Here is a 16,980-nt window from a genome sequence, read left to right as displayed (position 1 = left end):
TCAATTGCCTTTCAAAACTGCAAGGTCTAGCCGACTACATGCTTAAAAGTACAAAACTCACTAGGCCCAGAGCCTACGGCCACACCACACTGACTGCGCCCGATCTCGTCTGATCTCGGAAGCTAAGCAGTGTCGGGCCTAGTTAGTACCTGGGTGGGAGACCGCCTGGGAATACCAGGTGCTGTAGGCTTTTTTGTACTCCAAGTTCAGGAAGTGAGCCATTTCTCAATTGCCTTTCAAAACTGCAACGTCTAGCCGACTAGATGCTTAAAAGTACAAAACTCACTAGGACCAGAGCCTGCGGCCACACCACACTGAATGCGCCCAATCTCGTCTGATCTCGGAAGCTAAGCAATGTCAGGCCTAGTTAGTACCTGGATGGGATACCGCCTGGCAATACCAGGTGCTGTAGGCTATTTTGTGCTCCATGATTAGTAATTGCGCAACTTCTCAATTGTTTTTCAAATTTGGTATGTTTCCAAAATAATTGTATCCCGTTTTATAGCGGAAATGTTGGACAACATCATGAGGGCTGGAGCTACCTTTTTACATAGAATTAGCATACAGGTAGTGTGTTCATGGGTAATAAATCGACTTTCACATGTAATGCAGTACAGAGAATATTGAGTCCTTCAAGAGGCATGAAAGAAAACCATTATTGTGTTGATTGTTCTCTCCACCTCCCTGCAACAGACACAGGATGGATGAATTAAAGTTATCCTACCAGACATAGGAGTCCTGAATGGGCCCACCAGTCTTATATATCTCGCCTGATCGAGCCTGATCGAGCGATGAGCGTGGTATCATGTTGCAAGTGGCTGCATGGCTTAGCTTACTAAATGCAAATGCATAAGAGTAATATTCTTAGCATTCCTAGAGCCTACGGCCACACCACACTGAATGCACCCGATCTCGTCTGATCTCTGAAGCTAAGCAGTGTCGGGCCTCGTTAGTATCTGGATGGGAGACTGCGTGGGAATACCAGGTGCTGTAGGCTTTTTTGTGCTCCAAGTTCAGGAAGTGAGCCATTTCTCAATTGCCTTTCAAAACTGCAAGGTCTAGCTGACTAGATGCTTAAAAGTACAAAACTCACTAGGCCCAGAGCCTACGGCCACACCACACTGATTGCGCCCGATCTTGTCTGATCTTGGAAGCTAAGCAGTGTTGGGCCTAGTTAGTACCTGGATGGGAGACCGCCTGGGAATACCAGGTGCTGTAGGCTTTTTTTGTGCTCCAAGTTCAGGAAGTGAGCCATTTCTCAATTGCCTTTCAAAACTGCAAGGTCTAGCCGACTAGATGCTTAAAAGTACAAAACTCACAAGGCCCAGAGCCTACGGCCACACCACACTGAATGCGCCCGATCTCGTCTGATCTTGGAAGCTAAGCAGTGTCGGGCCTCGTTAGTACCTGGATGGGAGACCGCCTGGGAATACCAGGTGCTGTAGGCTTTTTTGTGCTCCAAGTTCAGGAAGTGAGCCATTTCTCAATTGCCTTTCAAAACTGCAAGGTCTAGCTGACTAGATGCTTAAAAGTACAAAACTCACTAGGCCCAGAGCCTACGGCCACACCACACTGATTGCGCCCGATCTCGTCTAATCTCGGAAGCTAAGCAGTGTCGGGCCTAGTTAGTACCTGGATGGGAGACCGCCTGGGAATACCAGGTGCTGTAGGCTTTTTTGTGCTCCAAGTTCAGGAAGTGAGCCATTTCTCAATTGCCTTTCAAAACTGCAAGGTCTAGCCGACTAGATGCTTAAAAGTACAAAACTCACTAGGCCCAGAGCCTACGGCCACACCACACTGAATGCGCCCGATCTCGGAAGCTAAGCAGGGTCAGGCCTCGTTAGTACCTGGATGGGAGACCGCCTGGGAATACCAGGTGCTGTAGGCTTTTTTGTGCTCCAAGTTCAGGAAGTGAGCCATTTCTCAATTGCCTTTCAAAACTGCAAGGTCTAGCTGACTAGATGCTTAAAAGTACAAAACTCACTAGGCCCAGAGCCTACGGCCACACCACACTGATTGCGCCCGATCTCGTCTCATCTCGGAAGCTAAGCAGTGTCGGGCCTAGTTAGTACCTGGATGGGAGACCGCCTGGGAATACCAGGTGCTGTAGGCTTTTTTGTGCTCCAAGTTCAGGAAGTGAGCCATTTCTCAATTGCCTTTCAAAACTGCAAGGTCTAGCTGACTAGATGCTTAAAAGTACAAAACTCACTAGGCCCAGAGCCTACGGCCACACCACACTGATTGCGCCCGATCTCGTCTCATCTCGGAAGCTAAGCAGTGTCGGGCCTAGTTAGTACCTGGATGGGAGACCGCCTGGGAATACCAGGTGCTGTAGGCTTTTTTGTGCTCCAAGTTCAGGAAGTGAGCCATTTCTCAATTGCCTTTCAAAACTGCAAGGTCTAGCTGACTAGATGCTTAAAAGTACAAAACTCACTAGGCCCAGAGCCTACGGCCACACCACACTGACTGCGCCCGATCTCGTCTGATCTCGGAAGCTAAGCAGTGTCGGACCTAGTTAGTACCTGAGTGGGAGACCGCCTGGGAATACCAGGTGCTGTAGGCTTTTTTGTACTCCAAGTTCAGGAAGTGAGCCATTTCTCAATTGCCTTTCAAAACTGCAACGTCTAGCCGACTAGATGCTTAAAAGTACAAAACTCACTAGGACCAGAGCCTACGGCCACACCACACTGAATGCGCCCAATCTCGTCTGATCTCGGAAGCTAAGCAATGTCAGGCCTAGTTAGTACCTGGATGGGAGACTGCCTGGGAATACCAGGTGCTGTAGGCTTTTTTGTGCTCCATGATTAGTAATTGCGCAACTTCTCAATTATTTTTCAAATTTGGTATGTTTCCAAAATAATTGTATCCTGTTTTATAGCAGAAATGTTGGACAACATCATGAGGGCTGGAGCTACCTTTTTACATAGAATTAGCATACAGGTAGTGTGTTCATGGGTAATAAATCGACTTTCACATGTAATGCAGTACAGAGAATATTGAGTCCTTCAAGAGGCATGAAAGAAAACCATTATTGTGTTGATTGTTCTCTCCACCTCCCTGCAACAGACACAGGATGGATGAATTAAAGTTATCCTACCAGACATAGGAGTCCTGAATGGGCCCACCAGTCTTATATATCTCGCCTGATCGAGCGATGAGCGTGGTATCATGTTGCAAGTGGCTGCATGGCTTAGCTTACTAAATGCAAATGCATAAGAGTAATATTCTTAGCATTCCTAGAGCCTACGGCCACACCACACTGAATGCACCCGATCTTGTCTGATCTCGGAAGTTAAGCAGTGTTAGGCCTAGTTAGTACCTGGATGGGAGACCGCCTGGGAATACCAGGTGCTGTAGGCTTTTTTGTGCTCCAAGTTCAGGAAGTGAGCCCTTTCTCAATTGCCTTTCAAAACTGCAAGGTCTAGCCGACTAGATGCTTAAAAGTACAAAACTCACTAGGCCCAGAGCCTACGGCCACACCACACTAAATGCGCCCGATCTCATCTTATCTCAGAAGCTAAGCAGTGTCGGGCCTAGTTAGTACCTGGATGGGAGACCGCCTGGGAATACCAGGTGCTGTAGGCTTTTTTTGTACTCCAAGTTCAGGAAGTGAGCCATTTCTCAATTGCCTTTCAAAACTGCAAGGTCTAGCCGACTAGATGCTTAAAAGTACAAAACTCACAAGGCCCAGAGCCTACGGCCACACCACACTGAATGCGCCTGATCTCGTCTGATCTCGGAAGCTAAGCAGTGTCGGGCCTTGTTAGTACCTGGATGGGAGACCGCGTGGGAATACCAGGTGCTGTAGGCTTTTTTGTGCTCCAAGTTCAGGAAGTGAGCCATTTCTCAATTGCCTTTCAAAACTGCAAGGTCTAGCTGACTAGATGCTTAAAAGTACAAAACTCATTAGACCCAGAGCCTACGGCCACACCACACTGATTGCGCCCGATCTCGTCTGATCTCGGAAGCTAAGCAGTGTCGGGCCTAGTTAGTACCTGGATGGGAGACCGCCTGGGAATACCAGGTGCTGTAGGCTTTTTTTGTGCTCCAAGTTCAGGAAGTGAGCCATTTCTCAATTGCCTTTCAAAACTGCAAGGTCTAGCCGACTAGATGCTTAAAAGTACAAAACTCACTAGGCCCAGAGCCTACAGCCACACCACACTGAATGCGCCCGATCTCAGAAGCTAAGCAGGGTCGGGCCTCGTTAGTACCTGGATGGGAGACCGCCTGGGAATACCAGGTGCTGTAGGCTTTTTTGTGCTATAAGTTCAGGAAGTGAGCCATTTCTCAATTGCCTTTCAAAACTGCAAGGTCTAGCTGACTAGATGCTTAAAAGTACAAAACTCACTAGGTCCAGAGCCTACAGCCACACCACACTGATTGCGCCCGATCTCGTCTGATCTTGGAAGCTAAGCAGTGTCAGGCCTAGTTAGTACCTGGATGGGAGACCGCCTGGGAATACCAGGTGCTGTAGGCTTTTTTGTGCTCCAAGTTCAGGAAGTGAGCCATTTCTCAATTGCCTTTCAAAACTGCAAGGTCTAGCCGACTAGATGCTTAAAAGTACAAAACTCACTACGCCCAGAGCCTACGGCCACACCACACTGAATGCGCCCGATCTCGGAAGCTAAGCAGGGTCGGGCCTAGTTAGTACCTGGATGGGAGACTGCCTGGGAATACCAGGTGCTGTAGGCTTTTTTGTGCTCCATGATTAGTAATTGCGCAACTTCTCAATTATTTTTCAAATTTGGTATGTTTCCAAAATAATTGTATCCCGTTTTATAGCGGAAATGTTGGACAACATCATGAGGGCTGGAGCTACCTTTTTACATAGAATTAGCATACAGGTAGTGTGTTCATGGGTAATAAATCGACTTTCACATGTAATGCAGTACAGAGAATATTGAGTCCTTCAAGAGGCATGAAAGAAAACCATTATTGTGTTGATTGTTCTCTCCACCTCCCTGCAACAGACACAGGATGGATGAATTAAAGTTATCCTACCAGACATAGGAGTCCTGAATGGGCCCACCAGTCTTATATATCTCGCCTGATCGAGCCTGATCGAGCGATGAGCGTGGTATCATGTTGCAAGTGGCTGCATGGCTTAGCTTACTAAATGCAAATGCATAAGAGTAATATTCTTAGCATTCCTAGAGCCTACGGCCACACCACACTGAATGCACCCGATCTCGTCTGATCTCTGAAGCTAAGCAGTGTCGGGCCTCGTTAGTATCTGGATGGGAGACTGCGTGGGAATACCAGGTGCTGTAGGCTTTTTTGTGCTCCAAGTTCAGGAAGTGAGCCATTTCTCAATTGCCTTTCAAAACTGCAAGGTCTAGCTGACTAGATGCTTAAAAGTACAAAACTCACTAGGCCCAGAGCCTACGGCCACACCACACTGATTGCGCCCGATCTTGTCTGATCTTGGAAGCTAAGCAGTGTTGGGCCTAGTTAGTACCTGGATGGGAGACCGCCTGGGAATACCAGGTGCTGTAGGCTTTTTTTGTGCTCCAAGTTCAGGAAGTGAGCCATTTCTCAATTGCCTTTCAAAACTGCAAGGTCTAGCCGACTAGATGCTTAAAAGTACAAAACTCACTAGGTCCAGAGCCTACGGCCACACCACACTGAATGCGCCCGATCTCAGAAGCTAAGCAGGGTCGGGCCTCGTTAGTACCTGGATGGGAGACCGCCTGGGAATACCAGGTGCTGTAGGCTTTTTTGTGCTCCAAGTTCAGGAAGTGAGCCATTTCTCAATTGCCTTTCAAAACTGCAAGGTCTAGCTGACTAGATGCTTAAAAGTACAAAACTCACTAGGCCCAGAGCCTACGGCCACACCACACTGATTGCGCCCGATCTCGTCTGATCTCGGAAGCTAAGCAGTGTCGGGCCTAGTTAGTACCTGGATGGGAGACCGCCTGGGAATACCAGGTGCTGTAGGCATTTTTGGGCTCCAAGTTCAGGAAGTGAGCCATTTCTCAATTGCCTTTCAAAACTGCAAGGTCTAGCCGACTAGATGCTTAAAAGTACAAAACTCACTAGGCCCAGAGCCTACGGCCACACCACACTGAATGCGCCCGATCTCGGAAGCTAAGCAGGGTCGGGCCTAGTTAGTACCTGGATGGGAGACTGCCTGGGAATACCAGGTGCTGTAGGCTTTTTTGTGCTCCATGATTAGTAATTGCGCAACTTCTCAATTATTTTTCAAATTTGGTATGTTTCCAAAATAATTGTATCCTGTTTTATAGCGGAAATGTTGGACAACATCATGAGGGCTGGAGCTACCTTTTTACATAGAATTAGCATACAGGTAGTGTGTTCATGGGTAATTAATCGACTTTCACATGTAATGCAGTACAGAGAATATTGAGTCCTTCAAGAGGCATGAAAGAAAACCATTATTGTGTTGATTGTTCTCTCCACCTCCCTGCAACAGACACAGGATGGATGAATTAAAGTTATCCTACCAGACATAGGAGTCCTGAATGGGCCCACCAGTCTTATATATCTCGCCTGATCGAGCGATGAGCGTGGTATCATGTTGCAAGTGGCTGCATGGCTTAGCTTACTAAATGCAAATGCATAAGAGTAATATTCTTAGCATTCCTAGAGCCTACGGCCACACCACACTGAATGCACCCGATCTCGTCTGATCTCGGAAGTTAAGCAGTGTCAGGCCTAGTTAGTACCTGGATGGGAGACCGCCTGGGAATACCAGGTGCTGTAGGCTTTTTTGTGCTCCAAGTTCAGGAAGTGAGCCATTTCTCAATTGCCTTTCAAAACTGCAAGGTCTAGCTGACTAGATGCTTAAAAGTACAAAACTCACTAGGCCAAGAGCCTACGGCCACACCACACTGATTGCGCCTGATCTCGTCTGATCTCAGAAGCTAAGCAGTGTCGGGCCTAGTTAGTACCTGGATGGGAGACCGCCTGGGAATACCAGGTGCTGTAGGCTTTTTTGTGCTCCAAGTTCAGGAAGTGAGCCATTTCTCAATTGCCTTTCAAAACTGCAAGGTCTAGCCGACTAGATGCTTAAAAGTACAAAACTCACTAGGCCCAGAGCCTACAGCCACACCACACTGAATGCGCCCGATCTCGGAAGGGCTTAGTTAGTACCTGGATGGGAGACTGCCTGGGAATACCAGGTGCTGTAGGCTTTTTTGTGCTCCATGATTAGTAATTGCGCAACTTCTCAATTATTTTTCAAATTTGGTATGTTTCCAAAATAATTGTATCCCGTTTTATAGCGGAAATGTTGGACAACATCATGAGGGCTGGAGCTACCTTTTTACATAGAATTAGCATACAGGTAGTGTGTTCATGGGTAATAAATCGACTTTCACATGTAATGCAGTACAGAGAATATTGAGTCCTTCAAGAGGCATGAAAGAAAACCATTATTGTGTTGATTGTTCTCTCCACCTCCCTGCAACAGACACAGGATGGATGAATTAAAGTTATCCTACCAGTCATAGGAGTCCTGAATGGGCCCACCAGTCTTATATATCTCGCCTGATCGAGCGATGAGCGTGGTATCATGTTGCAAGTGGCTGCATGGCTTAGCTTACTAAATGCAAATGCATAAGAGTAATATTCTTAGCATTCCTAGAGCCTACGGCCACACCACACTGAATGCACCCGATCTCGTCTGATCTCGGAAGTTAAGCAGTGTCAGGCCTAGTTAGTACCTGGATGGGAGACCGCCTGGGAATACCAGGTGCTGTAGGCTTTTTTGTGCTCCAAGTTCAGGAAGTGAGCCCTTTCTCAATTGCCTTTCAAAACTGCAAGGTCTAGCCGACTACATGCTTAAAAGTACAAAACTCACTAGGCCCAGAGCCTACGGCCACACCACACTGAATGCGCCCTATCTCGTTTGATCTCAGAAGCTAAGCAGTGTCGTGCCTCGTTAGTACCTGGATGGGAGACCGCCTAGGAATACCAGGTGCTGTAGGCTTTTTTGTGCTCCAAGTTCAGGAAGTGAGCCATTTCTCAATTGCCTTTCAAAACTGCAAGGTCTAGCTGACTAGATGCTTAAAAGTACAAAACTCACTAGGCCCAGAGCCTACGGCCACACCACACTGACTGCGCCCGATCTCGTCTGATCTCGGAAGCTAAGCAGTGTCGAGCCTAGTTAGTACCTGGTTGGGAGACCGCCTGGGAATACCAGGTGCTGTAGGCTTTTTTGTACTCCAAGTTCAGGAAGTGAGCCATTTCTCAATTGCCTTTCAAAACTGCAACGTCTAGCCGACTAGATGCTTAAAAGTACAAAACTCACTAGGACCAGAGCCTACGGCCACACCACACTGAATGCGCCCAATCTCGTCTGATCTCGGAAGCTAAGCAATGTCAGGCCTAGTTAGTACCTGGATGGGATACCGCCTGGCAATACCAGGTGCTGTAGGCTATTTTGTGCTCCATGATTAGTAATTGCGCAACTTCTCAATTGTTTTTCAAATTTGGTATGTTTCCAAAATAATTGTATCCCGTTTTATAGCGGAAATGTTGGACAACATCATGAGGGCTGGAGCTACCTTTTTACATAGAATTAGCATACAGGTAGTGTGTTCATGGGTAATAAATCGACTTTCACATGTAATGCAGTACAGAGAATATTGAGTCCTTCAAGAGGCATGAAAGAAAACCATTATTGTGTTGATTGTTCTCTCCACCTCCCTGCAACAGACACAGGATGGATGAATTAAAGTTATCCTACCAGACATAGGAGTCCTGAATGGGCCCACCAGTCTTATATATCTCGCCTGATCTCGCCTGATCGAGCGATGAGCGTGTTATCATGTTGCAAGTGGCTGCATGGCGTAGCTTACTAAATGCAAATGCATAAGAGTAATATTCTTAGCATTCCTAGAGCCTACGGCCACACCACACTGAATGCACCCGATCTGATCTGATCTCGGAAGTTAAGCAGTGTCAGGCCTAGTTAGTACCTGGATGGGAGACCGCCTGGGAATACCAGGTGCTGTAGGCTTTTTTGTGCTCCAAGTTCAGGAAGTGAGCCCTTTCTCAATTGCCTTTTAAAACTGCAAGGTCTAGCCGACTAGATGCTTAAAAGTACAAAACTCACTAGGCCCAGAGCCTACGGCCACACCACACTGAATGCGCCAGATCTCGTCTGATCTCAGAAGCTAAGCAGTGTCGGGCCTAGTTAGTACCTGGATGGGAGACCGCCTGGGAATACCAGGTGCTGTAGGCTTTTTTGTGCTCCAAGTTCAGGAAGTGAGCCATTTCTCAATTGCCTTTCAAAACTGCAAGGTCTAGCCGACTAGATGCTTAAAAGTACAAAACTCACAAGGCCCAGAGCCTACGGCCACACCACACTGAATGCGCCCGATCTCGTCTGATCTTGGAAGCTAAGCAGTGTCGGGCCTCGTTAGTACCTGGATGGGAGACCGCCTGGGAATACCAGGTGCTGTAGGCTTTTTTGTGCTCCAAGTTCAGGAAGTGAGCCATTTCTCAATTGCCTTTCAAAACTGCAAGGTCTAGCTGACTAGATGCTTAAAAGTACAAAACTCACTAGGCCCAGAGCCTACGGCCACACCACACTGATTGCGCCCGATCTCGTCTAATCTCAGAAGCTAAGCAGTGTCGGGCCTAGTTAGTACCTGGATGGGAGACCGCCTGGGAATACCAGGTGCTGTAGGCTTTTTTGTGCTCCAAGTTCAGGAAGTGAGCCATTTCTCAATTGCCTTTCAAAACTGCAAGGTCTAGCCGACTAGATGCTTAAAAGTACAAAACTCACTAGGCCCAGAGCCTACGGCCACACCACACTGATTGCGCCCGATCTTGTCTGATCTTGGAAGCTAAGCAGTGTTGGGCCTAGTTAGTACCTGGATGGGAGACCGCCTGGGAATACCATGTGCTGTAGGCTTTTTTTGTGCTCCAAGTTCAGGAAGTGAGCCATTTCTCAATTGCCTTTCAAAACTGCAAGGTCTAGCCGACTAGATGCTTAAAAGTACAAAACTCACTAGGTCCAGAGCCTACGGCCACACCACACTGAATGCGCCCGATCTCGGAAGCTAAGCAGGGTCGGGCTTAGTTAGTACCTGGATGGGAGACTGCCTGGGAATACCAGGTGCTGTAGGCTTTTTTGTGCTCCATGATTAGTAATTGCGCAACTTCTCAATTATTTTTCAAATTTGGTATGTTTCCAAAATAATTGTATCCCGTTTTATAGCGGAAATGTTGGACAACATCATGAGGGCTGGAGCTACCTTTTTACATAGAATTAGCATACAGGTAGTGTGTTCATGGGTAATAAATCGACTTTCACATGTAATGCAGTACAGAGAATATTGAGTCCTTCAAGAGGCATGAAAGAAAACCATTATTGTGTTGATTGTTCTCTCCACCTCCCTGCAACAGACACAGGATGGATGAATTAAAGTTATCCTACCAGACATAGGAGTCCTGAATGGGCCCACCAGTCTTATATATCTCGCCTGATCGAGCGATGAGCGTGGTATCATGTTGCAAGTGGCTGCATGGCTTAGCTTACTAAATGCAAATGCATAAGAGTAATATTCTTAGCATTCCTAGAGCCTACGGCCACACCACACTGAATGCACCCGATCTCGTCTGATCTCGGAAGTTAAGCAGTGTCAGGCCTAGTTAGTACCTGGATGGGAGACCGCCTGGGAATACCAGGTGCTGTAGGCTTTTTTGTGCTCCAAGTTCAGGAAGTGAGCCCTTTCTCAATTGCCTTTCAAAACTGCAAGGTCTAGCCGACTACATGCTTAAAAGTACAAAACTCACTAGGCCCAGAGCCTACGGCCACACCACACTGACTGCGCCCGATCTCGTCTGATCTCGGAAGCTAAGCAGTGTCGGGCCTAGTTAGTACCTGGGTGGGAGACCGCCTGGGAATACCAGGTGCTGTAGGCTTTTTTGTACTCCAAGTTCAGGAAGTGAGCCATTTCTCAATTGCCTTTCAAAACTGCAACGTCTAGCCGACTAGATGCTTAAAAGTACAAAACTCACTAGGACCAGAGCCTGCGGCCACACCACACTGAATGCGCCCAATCTCGTCTGATCTCGGAAGCTAAGCAATGTCAGGCCTAGTTAGTACCTGGATGGGATACCGCCTGGCAATACCAGGTGCTGTAGGCTATTTTGTGCTCCATGATTAGTAATTGCGCAACTTCTCAATTGTTTTTCAAATTTGGTATGTTTCCAAAATAATTGTATCCCGTTTTATAGCGGAAATGTTGGACAACATCATGAGGGCTGGAGCTACCTTTTTACATAGAATTAGCATACAGGTAGTGTGTTCATGGGTAATAAATCGACTTTCACATGTAATGCAGTACAGAGAATATTGAGTCCTTCAAGAGGCATGAAAGAAAACCATTATTGTGTTGATTGTTCTCTCCACCTCCCTGCAACAGACACAGGATGGATGAATTAAAGTTATCCTACCAGACATAGGAGTCCTGAATGGGCCCACCAGTCTTATATATCTCGCCTGATCGAGCCTGATCGAGCGATGAGCGTGGTATCATGTTGCAAGTGGCTGCATGGCTTAGCTTACTAAATGCAAATGCATAAGAGTAATATTCTTAGCATTCCTAGAGCCTACGGCCACACCACACTGAATGCACCCGATCTCGTCTGATCTCTGAAGCTAAGCAGTGTCGGGCCTCGTTAGTATCTGGATGGGAGACTGCGTGGGAATACCAGGTGCTGTAGGCTTTTTTGTGCTCCAAGTTCAGGAAGTGAGCCATTTCTCAATTGCCTTTCAAAACTGCAAGGTCTAGCTGACTAGATGCTTAAAAGTACAAAACTCACTAGGCCCAGAGCCTACGGCCACACCACACTGATTGCGCCCGATCTTGTCTGATCTTGGAAGCTAAGCAGTGTTGGGCCTAGTTAGTACCTGGATGGGAGACCGCCTGGGAATACCAGGTGCTGTAGGCTTTTTTTGTGCTCCAAGTTCAGGAAGTGAGCCATTTCTCAATTGCCTTTCAAAACTGCAAGGTCTAGCCGACTAGATGCTTAAAAGTACAAAACTCACAAGGCCCAGAGCCTACGGCCACACCACACTGAATGCGCCCGATCTCGTCTGATCTTGGAAGCTAAGCAGTGTCGGGCCTCGTTAGTACCTGGATGGGAGACCGCCTGGGAATACCAGGTGCTGTAGGCTTTTTTGTGCTCCAAGTTCAGGAAGTGAGCCATTTCTCAATTGCCTTTCAAAACTGCAAGGTCTAGCTGACTAGATGCTTAAAAGTACAAAACTCACTAGGCCCAGAGCCTACGGCCACACCACACTGATTGCGCCCGATCTCGTCTAATCTCGGAAGCTAAGCAGTGTCGGGCCTAGTTAGTACCTGGATGGGAGACCGCCTGGGAATACCAGGTGCTGTAGGCTTTTTTGTGCTCCAAGTTCAGGAAGTGAGCCATTTCTCAATTGCCTTTCAAAACTGCAAGGTCTAGCCGACTAGATGCTTAAAAGTACAAAACTCACTAGGCCCAGAGCCTACGGCCACACCACACTGAATGCGCCCGATCTCGGAAGCTAAGCAGGGTCAGGCCTCGTTAGTACCTGGATGGGAGACCGCCTGGGAATACCAGGTGCTGTAGGCTTTTTTGTGCTCCAAGTTCAGGAAGTGAGCCATTTCTCAATTGCCTTTCAAAACTGCAAGGTCTAGCTGACTAGATGCTTAAAAGTACAAAACTCACTAGGCCCAGAGCCTACGGCCACACCACACTGATTGCGCCCGATCTCGTCTCATCTCGGAAGCTAAGCAGTGTCGGGCCTAGTTAGTACCTGGATGGGAGACCGCCTGGGAATACCAGGTGCTGTAGGCTTTTTTGTGCTCCAAGTTCAGGAAGTGAGCCATTTCTCAATTGCCTTTCAAAACTGCAAGGTCTAGCTGACTAGATGCTTAAAAGTACAAAACTCACTAGGCCCAGAGCCTACGGCCACACCACACTGATTGCGCCCGATCTCGTCTCATCTCGGAAGCTAAGCAGTGTCGGGCCTAGTTAGTACCTGGATGGGAGACCGCCTGGGAATACCAGGTGCTGTAGGCTTTTTTGTGCTCCAAGTTCAGGAAGTGAGCCATTTCTCAATTGCCTTTCAAAACTGCAAGGTCTAGCTGACTAGATGCTTAAAAGTACAAAACTCACTAGGCCCAGAGCCTACGGCCACACCACACTGACTGCGCCCGATCTCGTCTGATCTCGGAAGCTAAGCAGTGTCGGACCTAGTTAGTACCTGAGTGGGAGACCGCCTGGGAATACCAGGTGCTGTAGGCTTTTTTGTACTCCAAGTTCAGGAAGTGAGCCATTTCTCAATTGCCTTTCAAAACTGCAACGTCTAGCCGACTAGATGCTTAAAAGTACAAAACTCACTAGGACCAGAGCCTACGGCCACACCACACTGAATGCGCCCAATCTCGTCTGATCTCGGAAGCTAAGCAATGTCAGGCCTAGTTAGTACCTGGATGGGAGACTGCCTGGGAATACCAGGTGCTGTAGGCTTTTTTGTGCTCCATGATTAGTAATTGCGCAACTTCTCAATTATTTTTCAAATTTGGTATGTTTCCAAAATAATTGTATCCTGTTTTATAGCAGAAATGTTGGACAACATCATGAGGGCTGGAGCTACCTTTTTACATAGAATTAGCATACAGGTAGTGTGTTCATGGGTAATAAATCGACTTTCACATGTAATGCAGTACAGAGAATATTGAGTCCTTCAAGAGGCATGAAAGAAAACCATTATTGTGTTGATTGTTCTCTCCACCTCCCTGCAACAGACACAGGATGGATGAATTAAAGTTATCCTACCAGACATAGGAGTCCTGAATGGGCCCACCAGTCTTATATATCTCGCCTGATCGAGCGATGAGCGTGGTATCATGTTGCAAGTGGCTGCATGGCTTAGCTTACTAAATGCAAATGCATAAGAGTAATATTCTTAGCATTCCTAGAGCCTACGGCCACACCACACTGAATGCACCCGATCTTGTCTGATCTCGGAAGTTAAGCAGTGTTAGGCCTAGTTAGTACCTGGATGGGAGACCGCCTGGGAATACCAGGTGCTGTAGGCTTTTTTGTGCTCCAAGTTCAGGAAGTGAGCCCTTTCTCAATTGCCTTTCAAAACTGCAAGGTCTAGCCGACTAGATGCTTAAAAGTACAAAACTCACTAGGCCCAGAGCCTACGGCCACACCACACTAAATGCGCCCGATCTCATCTTATCTCAGAAGCTAAGCAGTGTCGGGCCTAGTTAGTACCTGGATGGGAGACCGCCTGGGAATACCAGGTGCTGTAGGCTTTTTTTGTACTCCAAGTTCAGGAAGTGAGCCATTTCTCAATTGCCTTTCAAAACTGCAAGGTCTAGCCGACTAGATGCTTAAAAGTACAAAACTCACAAGGCCCAGAGCCTACGGCCACACCACACTGAATGCGCCTGATCTCGTCTGATCTCGGAAGCTAAGCAGTGTCGGGCCTTGTTAGTACCTGGATGGGAGACCGCGTGGGAATACCAGGTGCTGTAGGCTTTTTTGTGCTCCAAGTTCAGGAAGTGAGCCATTTCTCAATTGCCTTTCAAAACTGCAAGGTCTAGCTGACTAGATGCTTAAAAGTACAAAACTCATTAGACCCAGAGCCTACGGCCACACCACACTGATTGCGCCCGATCTCGTCTGATCTCGGAAGCTAAGCAGTGTCGGGCCTAGTTAGTACCTGGATGGGAGACCGCCTGGGAATACCAGGTGCTGTAGGCTTTTTTTGTGCTCCAAGTTCAGGAAGTGAGCCATTTCTCAATTGCCTTTCAAAACTGCAAGGTCTAGCCGACTAGATGCTTAAAAGTACAAAACTCACTAGGCCCAGAGCCTACAGCCACACCACACTGAATGCGCCCGATCTCAGAAGCTAAGCAGGGTCGGGCCTCGTTAGTACCTGGATGGGAGACCGCCTGGGAATACCAGGTGCTGTAGGCTTTTTTGTGCTATAAGTTCAGGAAGTGAGCCATTTCTCAATTGCCTTTCAAAACTGCAAGGTCTAGCTGACTAGATGCTTAAAAGTACAAAACTCACTAGGCCCAGAGCCTACAGCCACACCACACTGATTGCGCCCGATCTCGTCTGATCTTGGAAGCTAAGCAGTGTCAGGCCTAGTTAGTACCTGGATGGGAGACCGCCTGGGAATACCAGGTGCTGTAGGCTTTTTTGTGCTCCAAGTTCAGGAAGTGAGCCATTTCTCAATTGCCTTTCAAAACTGCAAGGTCTAGCCGACTAGATGCTTAAAAGTACAAAACTCACTACGCCCAGAGCCTACGGCCACACCACACTGAATGCGCCCGATCTCGGAAGCTAAGCAGGGTCGGGCCTAGTTAGTACCTGGATGGGAGACTGCCTGGGAATACCAGGTGCTGTAGGCTTTTTTGTGCTCCATGATTAGTAATTGCGCAACTTCTCAATTATTTTTCAAATTTGGTATGTTTCCAAAATAATTGTATCCCGTTTTATAGCGGAAATGTTGGACAACATCATGAGGGCTGGAGCTACCTTTTTACATAGAATTAGCATACAGGTAGTGTGTTCATGGGTAATAAATCGACTTTCACATGTAATGCAGTACAGAGAATATTGAGTCCTTCAAGAGGCATGAAAGAAAACCATTATTGTGTTGATTGTTCTCTCCACCTCCCTGCAACAGACACAGGATGGATGAATTAAAGTTATCCTACCAGACATAGGAGTCCTGAATGGGCCCACCAGTCTTATATATCTCGCCTGATCGAGCCTGATCGAGCGATGAGCGTGGTATCATGTTGCAAGTGGCTGCATGGCTTAGCTTACTAAATGCAAATGCATAAGAGTAATATTCTTAGCATTCCTAGAGCCTACGGCCACACCACACTGAATGCACCCGATCTCGTCTGATCTCTGAAGCTAAGCAGTGTCGGGCCTCGTTAGTATCTGGATGGGAGACTGCGTGGGAATACCAGGTGCTGTAGGCTTTTTTGTGCTCCAAGTTCAGGAAGTGAGCCATTTCTCAATTGCCTTTCAAAACTGCAAGGTCTAGCTGACTAGATGCTTAAAAGTACAAAACTCACTAGGCCCAGAGCCTACGGCCACACCACACTGATTGCGCCCGATCTTGTCTGATCTTGGAAGCTAAGCAGTGTTGGGCCTAGTTAGTACCTGGATGGGAGACCGCCTGGGAATACCAGGTGCTGTAGGCTTTTTTTGTGCTCCAAGTTCAGGAAGTGAGCCATTTCTCAATTGCCTTTCAAAACTGCAAGGTCTAGCCGACTAGATGCTTAAAAGTACAAAACTCACTAGGTCCAGAGCCTACGGCCACACCACACTGAATGCGCCCGATCTCAGAAGCTAAGCAGGGTCGGGCCTCGTTAGTACCTGGATGGGAGACCGCCTGGGAATACCAGGTGCTGTAGGCTTTTTTGTGCTCCAAGTTCAGGAAGTGAGCCATTTCTCAATTGCCTTTCAAAACTGCAAGGTCTAGCTGACTAGATGCTTAAAAGTACAAAACTCACTAGGCCCAGAGCCTACGGCCACACCACACTGATTGCGCCCGATCTCGTCTGATCTCGGAAGCTAAGCAGTGTCGGGCCTAGTTAGTACCTGGATGGGAGACCGCCTGGGAATACCAGGTGCTGTAGGCATTTTTGGGCTCCAAGTTCAGGAAGTGAGCCATTTCTCAATTGCCTTTCAAAACTGCAAGGTCTAGCCGACTAGATGCTTAAAAGTACAAAACTCACTAGGCCCAGAGCCTACGGCCACACCACACTGAATGCGCCCGATCTCGGAAGCTAAGCAGGGTCGGGCCTAGTTAGTACCTGGATGGGAGACTGCCTGGGAATACCAGGTGCTGTAGGCTTTTTTGTGCTCCATGATTAGTAATTGCGCAACTTCTCAATTATTTTTCAAATTTGGTATGTTTCCAAAATAATTGTATCCTGTTTTATAGCGGAAATGTTGGACAACATCATGAGGGCT

At 47.5% G+C, this 16,980-nt stretch overlaps 35 non-coding genes and 24 pseudogenes across 35 annotated transcripts; all 59 read left to right on the top strand.

Moving 5' to 3' along the window:
- The first annotated feature begins 71 nt into the window (after positions 1-71).
- On the top strand, positions 72-190 carry LOC138461874 (5S ribosomal RNA). Its single transcript, XR_011264480.1, has one exon. It is a non-coding gene; the product is annotated as a 5S ribosomal RNA (ribosomal RNA).
- Positions 191-296: 106 nt separating this feature from the next.
- On the top strand, positions 297-415 carry LOC138457668 (5S ribosomal RNA; annotated as a pseudogene).
- Positions 416-878: 463 nt separating this feature from the next.
- LOC138455373 (5S ribosomal RNA) lies at positions 879-997 on the top strand (annotated as a pseudogene).
- A 106-nt stretch (positions 998-1,103) lies between these two features.
- Positions 1,104-1,222, top strand: LOC138454075 (5S ribosomal RNA). Its single transcript, XR_011260768.1, has one exon. It is a non-coding gene; the product is annotated as a 5S ribosomal RNA (ribosomal RNA).
- A 107-nt stretch (positions 1,223-1,329) lies between these two features.
- Positions 1,330-1,448, top strand: LOC138464808 (5S ribosomal RNA). The gene has a single exon (XR_011267384.1). It is a non-coding gene; the product is annotated as a 5S ribosomal RNA (ribosomal RNA).
- Positions 1,449-1,554: 106 nt separating this feature from the next.
- On the top strand, positions 1,555-1,673 carry LOC138465068 (5S ribosomal RNA). Its single transcript, XR_011267644.1, has one exon. It is a non-coding gene; the product is annotated as a 5S ribosomal RNA (ribosomal RNA).
- A 106-nt stretch (positions 1,674-1,779) lies between these two features.
- Positions 1,780-1,888, top strand: LOC138458296 (5S ribosomal RNA; annotated as a pseudogene).
- A 106-nt stretch (positions 1,889-1,994) lies between these two features.
- LOC138454798 (5S ribosomal RNA) lies at positions 1,995-2,113 on the top strand. Its single transcript, XR_011261457.1, has one exon. It is a non-coding gene; the product is annotated as a 5S ribosomal RNA (ribosomal RNA).
- A 106-nt stretch (positions 2,114-2,219) lies between these two features.
- Positions 2,220-2,338, top strand: LOC138454797 (5S ribosomal RNA). Its single transcript, XR_011261456.1, has one exon. It is a non-coding gene; the product is annotated as a 5S ribosomal RNA (ribosomal RNA).
- Positions 2,339-2,444: 106 nt separating this feature from the next.
- On the top strand, positions 2,445-2,563 carry LOC138465094 (5S ribosomal RNA). The gene has a single exon (XR_011267668.1). It is a non-coding gene; the product is annotated as a 5S ribosomal RNA (ribosomal RNA).
- Positions 2,564-2,669: 106 nt separating this feature from the next.
- On the top strand, positions 2,670-2,788 carry LOC138455907 (5S ribosomal RNA; annotated as a pseudogene).
- A 453-nt stretch (positions 2,789-3,241) lies between these two features.
- Positions 3,242-3,360, top strand: LOC138463341 (5S ribosomal RNA). Its single transcript, XR_011265928.1, has one exon. It is a non-coding gene; the product is annotated as a 5S ribosomal RNA (ribosomal RNA).
- A 106-nt stretch (positions 3,361-3,466) lies between these two features.
- Positions 3,467-3,585, top strand: LOC138455605 (5S ribosomal RNA; annotated as a pseudogene).
- A 107-nt stretch (positions 3,586-3,692) lies between these two features.
- LOC138463469 (5S ribosomal RNA) lies at positions 3,693-3,811 on the top strand. Its single transcript, XR_011266055.1, has one exon. It is a non-coding gene; the product is annotated as a 5S ribosomal RNA (ribosomal RNA).
- A 106-nt stretch (positions 3,812-3,917) lies between these two features.
- LOC138460980 (5S ribosomal RNA) lies at positions 3,918-4,036 on the top strand. The gene has a single exon (XR_011263629.1). It is a non-coding gene; the product is annotated as a 5S ribosomal RNA (ribosomal RNA).
- Positions 4,037-4,143: 107 nt separating this feature from the next.
- On the top strand, positions 4,144-4,252 carry LOC138458375 (5S ribosomal RNA; annotated as a pseudogene).
- Positions 4,253-4,358: 106 nt separating this feature from the next.
- Positions 4,359-4,477, top strand: LOC138454744 (5S ribosomal RNA). The gene has a single exon (XR_011261407.1). It is a non-coding gene; the product is annotated as a 5S ribosomal RNA (ribosomal RNA).
- A 106-nt stretch (positions 4,478-4,583) lies between these two features.
- On the top strand, positions 4,584-4,692 carry LOC138456619 (5S ribosomal RNA; annotated as a pseudogene).
- A 463-nt stretch (positions 4,693-5,155) lies between these two features.
- On the top strand, positions 5,156-5,274 carry LOC138455372 (5S ribosomal RNA; annotated as a pseudogene).
- A 106-nt stretch (positions 5,275-5,380) lies between these two features.
- Positions 5,381-5,499, top strand: LOC138454074 (5S ribosomal RNA). Its single transcript, XR_011260767.1, has one exon. It is a non-coding gene; the product is annotated as a 5S ribosomal RNA (ribosomal RNA).
- Positions 5,500-5,606: 107 nt separating this feature from the next.
- On the top strand, positions 5,607-5,715 carry LOC138458312 (5S ribosomal RNA; annotated as a pseudogene).
- A 106-nt stretch (positions 5,716-5,821) lies between these two features.
- LOC138461726 (5S ribosomal RNA) lies at positions 5,822-5,940 on the top strand. The gene has a single exon (XR_011264332.1). It is a non-coding gene; the product is annotated as a 5S ribosomal RNA (ribosomal RNA).
- A 106-nt stretch (positions 5,941-6,046) lies between these two features.
- LOC138456618 (5S ribosomal RNA) lies at positions 6,047-6,155 on the top strand (annotated as a pseudogene).
- Positions 6,156-6,608: 453 nt separating this feature from the next.
- Positions 6,609-6,727, top strand: LOC138461200 (5S ribosomal RNA). Its single transcript, XR_011263830.1, has one exon. It is a non-coding gene; the product is annotated as a 5S ribosomal RNA (ribosomal RNA).
- Positions 6,728-6,833: 106 nt separating this feature from the next.
- On the top strand, positions 6,834-6,952 carry LOC138461705 (5S ribosomal RNA). Its single transcript, XR_011264311.1, has one exon. It is a non-coding gene; the product is annotated as a 5S ribosomal RNA (ribosomal RNA).
- A 655-nt stretch (positions 6,953-7,607) lies between these two features.
- LOC138461199 (5S ribosomal RNA) lies at positions 7,608-7,726 on the top strand. Its single transcript, XR_011263829.1, has one exon. It is a non-coding gene; the product is annotated as a 5S ribosomal RNA (ribosomal RNA).
- A 106-nt stretch (positions 7,727-7,832) lies between these two features.
- On the top strand, positions 7,833-7,951 carry LOC138457530 (5S ribosomal RNA; annotated as a pseudogene).
- Positions 7,952-8,057: 106 nt separating this feature from the next.
- LOC138454394 (5S ribosomal RNA) lies at positions 8,058-8,176 on the top strand. The gene has a single exon (XR_011261073.1). It is a non-coding gene; the product is annotated as a 5S ribosomal RNA (ribosomal RNA).
- Positions 8,177-8,282: 106 nt separating this feature from the next.
- LOC138456584 (5S ribosomal RNA) lies at positions 8,283-8,401 on the top strand (annotated as a pseudogene).
- A 463-nt stretch (positions 8,402-8,864) lies between these two features.
- Positions 8,865-8,983, top strand: LOC138463878 (5S ribosomal RNA). Its single transcript, XR_011266462.1, has one exon. It is a non-coding gene; the product is annotated as a 5S ribosomal RNA (ribosomal RNA).
- Positions 8,984-9,089: 106 nt separating this feature from the next.
- Positions 9,090-9,208, top strand: LOC138463226 (5S ribosomal RNA). Its single transcript, XR_011265812.1, has one exon. It is a non-coding gene; the product is annotated as a 5S ribosomal RNA (ribosomal RNA).
- A 106-nt stretch (positions 9,209-9,314) lies between these two features.
- LOC138464807 (5S ribosomal RNA) lies at positions 9,315-9,433 on the top strand. The gene has a single exon (XR_011267383.1). It is a non-coding gene; the product is annotated as a 5S ribosomal RNA (ribosomal RNA).
- Positions 9,434-9,539: 106 nt separating this feature from the next.
- On the top strand, positions 9,540-9,658 carry LOC138455026 (5S ribosomal RNA). The gene has a single exon (XR_011261673.1). It is a non-coding gene; the product is annotated as a 5S ribosomal RNA (ribosomal RNA).
- A 106-nt stretch (positions 9,659-9,764) lies between these two features.
- On the top strand, positions 9,765-9,883 carry LOC138455377 (5S ribosomal RNA; annotated as a pseudogene).
- Positions 9,884-9,990: 107 nt separating this feature from the next.
- LOC138457887 (5S ribosomal RNA) lies at positions 9,991-10,099 on the top strand (annotated as a pseudogene).
- A 453-nt stretch (positions 10,100-10,552) lies between these two features.
- On the top strand, positions 10,553-10,671 carry LOC138461198 (5S ribosomal RNA). Its single transcript, XR_011263828.1, has one exon. It is a non-coding gene; the product is annotated as a 5S ribosomal RNA (ribosomal RNA).
- Positions 10,672-10,777: 106 nt separating this feature from the next.
- LOC138461873 (5S ribosomal RNA) lies at positions 10,778-10,896 on the top strand. Its single transcript, XR_011264479.1, has one exon. It is a non-coding gene; the product is annotated as a 5S ribosomal RNA (ribosomal RNA).
- A 106-nt stretch (positions 10,897-11,002) lies between these two features.
- On the top strand, positions 11,003-11,121 carry LOC138457667 (5S ribosomal RNA; annotated as a pseudogene).
- Positions 11,122-11,584: 463 nt separating this feature from the next.
- Positions 11,585-11,703, top strand: LOC138455371 (5S ribosomal RNA; annotated as a pseudogene).
- A 106-nt stretch (positions 11,704-11,809) lies between these two features.
- Positions 11,810-11,928, top strand: LOC138454073 (5S ribosomal RNA). Its single transcript, XR_011260766.1, has one exon. It is a non-coding gene; the product is annotated as a 5S ribosomal RNA (ribosomal RNA).
- Positions 11,929-12,035: 107 nt separating this feature from the next.
- Positions 12,036-12,154, top strand: LOC138464806 (5S ribosomal RNA). Its single transcript, XR_011267382.1, has one exon. It is a non-coding gene; the product is annotated as a 5S ribosomal RNA (ribosomal RNA).
- Positions 12,155-12,260: 106 nt separating this feature from the next.
- Positions 12,261-12,379, top strand: LOC138465067 (5S ribosomal RNA). Its single transcript, XR_011267643.1, has one exon. It is a non-coding gene; the product is annotated as a 5S ribosomal RNA (ribosomal RNA).
- Positions 12,380-12,485: 106 nt separating this feature from the next.
- Positions 12,486-12,594, top strand: LOC138458294 (5S ribosomal RNA; annotated as a pseudogene).
- A 106-nt stretch (positions 12,595-12,700) lies between these two features.
- On the top strand, positions 12,701-12,819 carry LOC138454794 (5S ribosomal RNA). Its single transcript, XR_011261454.1, has one exon. It is a non-coding gene; the product is annotated as a 5S ribosomal RNA (ribosomal RNA).
- A 106-nt stretch (positions 12,820-12,925) lies between these two features.
- On the top strand, positions 12,926-13,044 carry LOC138454793 (5S ribosomal RNA). Its single transcript, XR_011261453.1, has one exon. It is a non-coding gene; the product is annotated as a 5S ribosomal RNA (ribosomal RNA).
- Positions 13,045-13,150: 106 nt separating this feature from the next.
- Positions 13,151-13,269, top strand: LOC138465091 (5S ribosomal RNA). The gene has a single exon (XR_011267667.1). It is a non-coding gene; the product is annotated as a 5S ribosomal RNA (ribosomal RNA).
- Positions 13,270-13,375: 106 nt separating this feature from the next.
- On the top strand, positions 13,376-13,494 carry LOC138455906 (5S ribosomal RNA; annotated as a pseudogene).
- Positions 13,495-13,947: 453 nt separating this feature from the next.
- On the top strand, positions 13,948-14,066 carry LOC138463340 (5S ribosomal RNA). The gene has a single exon (XR_011265927.1). It is a non-coding gene; the product is annotated as a 5S ribosomal RNA (ribosomal RNA).
- A 106-nt stretch (positions 14,067-14,172) lies between these two features.
- LOC138455604 (5S ribosomal RNA) lies at positions 14,173-14,291 on the top strand (annotated as a pseudogene).
- Positions 14,292-14,398: 107 nt separating this feature from the next.
- LOC138463468 (5S ribosomal RNA) lies at positions 14,399-14,517 on the top strand. Its single transcript, XR_011266054.1, has one exon. It is a non-coding gene; the product is annotated as a 5S ribosomal RNA (ribosomal RNA).
- A 106-nt stretch (positions 14,518-14,623) lies between these two features.
- On the top strand, positions 14,624-14,742 carry LOC138460979 (5S ribosomal RNA). The gene has a single exon (XR_011263628.1). It is a non-coding gene; the product is annotated as a 5S ribosomal RNA (ribosomal RNA).
- Positions 14,743-14,849: 107 nt separating this feature from the next.
- LOC138458374 (5S ribosomal RNA) lies at positions 14,850-14,958 on the top strand (annotated as a pseudogene).
- Positions 14,959-15,064: 106 nt separating this feature from the next.
- On the top strand, positions 15,065-15,183 carry LOC138454743 (5S ribosomal RNA). Its single transcript, XR_011261406.1, has one exon. It is a non-coding gene; the product is annotated as a 5S ribosomal RNA (ribosomal RNA).
- Positions 15,184-15,289: 106 nt separating this feature from the next.
- LOC138456617 (5S ribosomal RNA) lies at positions 15,290-15,398 on the top strand (annotated as a pseudogene).
- Positions 15,399-15,861: 463 nt separating this feature from the next.
- LOC138455369 (5S ribosomal RNA) lies at positions 15,862-15,980 on the top strand (annotated as a pseudogene).
- Positions 15,981-16,086: 106 nt separating this feature from the next.
- LOC138454071 (5S ribosomal RNA) lies at positions 16,087-16,205 on the top strand. The gene has a single exon (XR_011260764.1). It is a non-coding gene; the product is annotated as a 5S ribosomal RNA (ribosomal RNA).
- A 107-nt stretch (positions 16,206-16,312) lies between these two features.
- Positions 16,313-16,421, top strand: LOC138458311 (5S ribosomal RNA; annotated as a pseudogene).
- A 106-nt stretch (positions 16,422-16,527) lies between these two features.
- LOC138461725 (5S ribosomal RNA) lies at positions 16,528-16,646 on the top strand. The gene has a single exon (XR_011264331.1). It is a non-coding gene; the product is annotated as a 5S ribosomal RNA (ribosomal RNA).
- Positions 16,647-16,752: 106 nt separating this feature from the next.
- On the top strand, positions 16,753-16,861 carry LOC138456616 (5S ribosomal RNA; annotated as a pseudogene).
- The last annotated feature ends 119 nt before the right edge of the window (positions 16,862-16,980 follow it).

Source organism: Ambystoma mexicanum, chromosome 4p (assembly GCF_040938575.1).
Source record: "Ambystoma mexicanum isolate Mex_15411 chromosome 4p, UKY_AmexF1_1, whole genome shotgun sequence".
NCBI classification, from domain to species: domain Eukaryota; kingdom Metazoa; phylum Chordata; class Amphibia; order Caudata; family Ambystomatidae; genus Ambystoma; species Ambystoma mexicanum.
The sequence above is the reverse complement of the archived record's forward strand: the minus strand, read 5'-3'. Positions and strand labels throughout refer to the sequence as shown.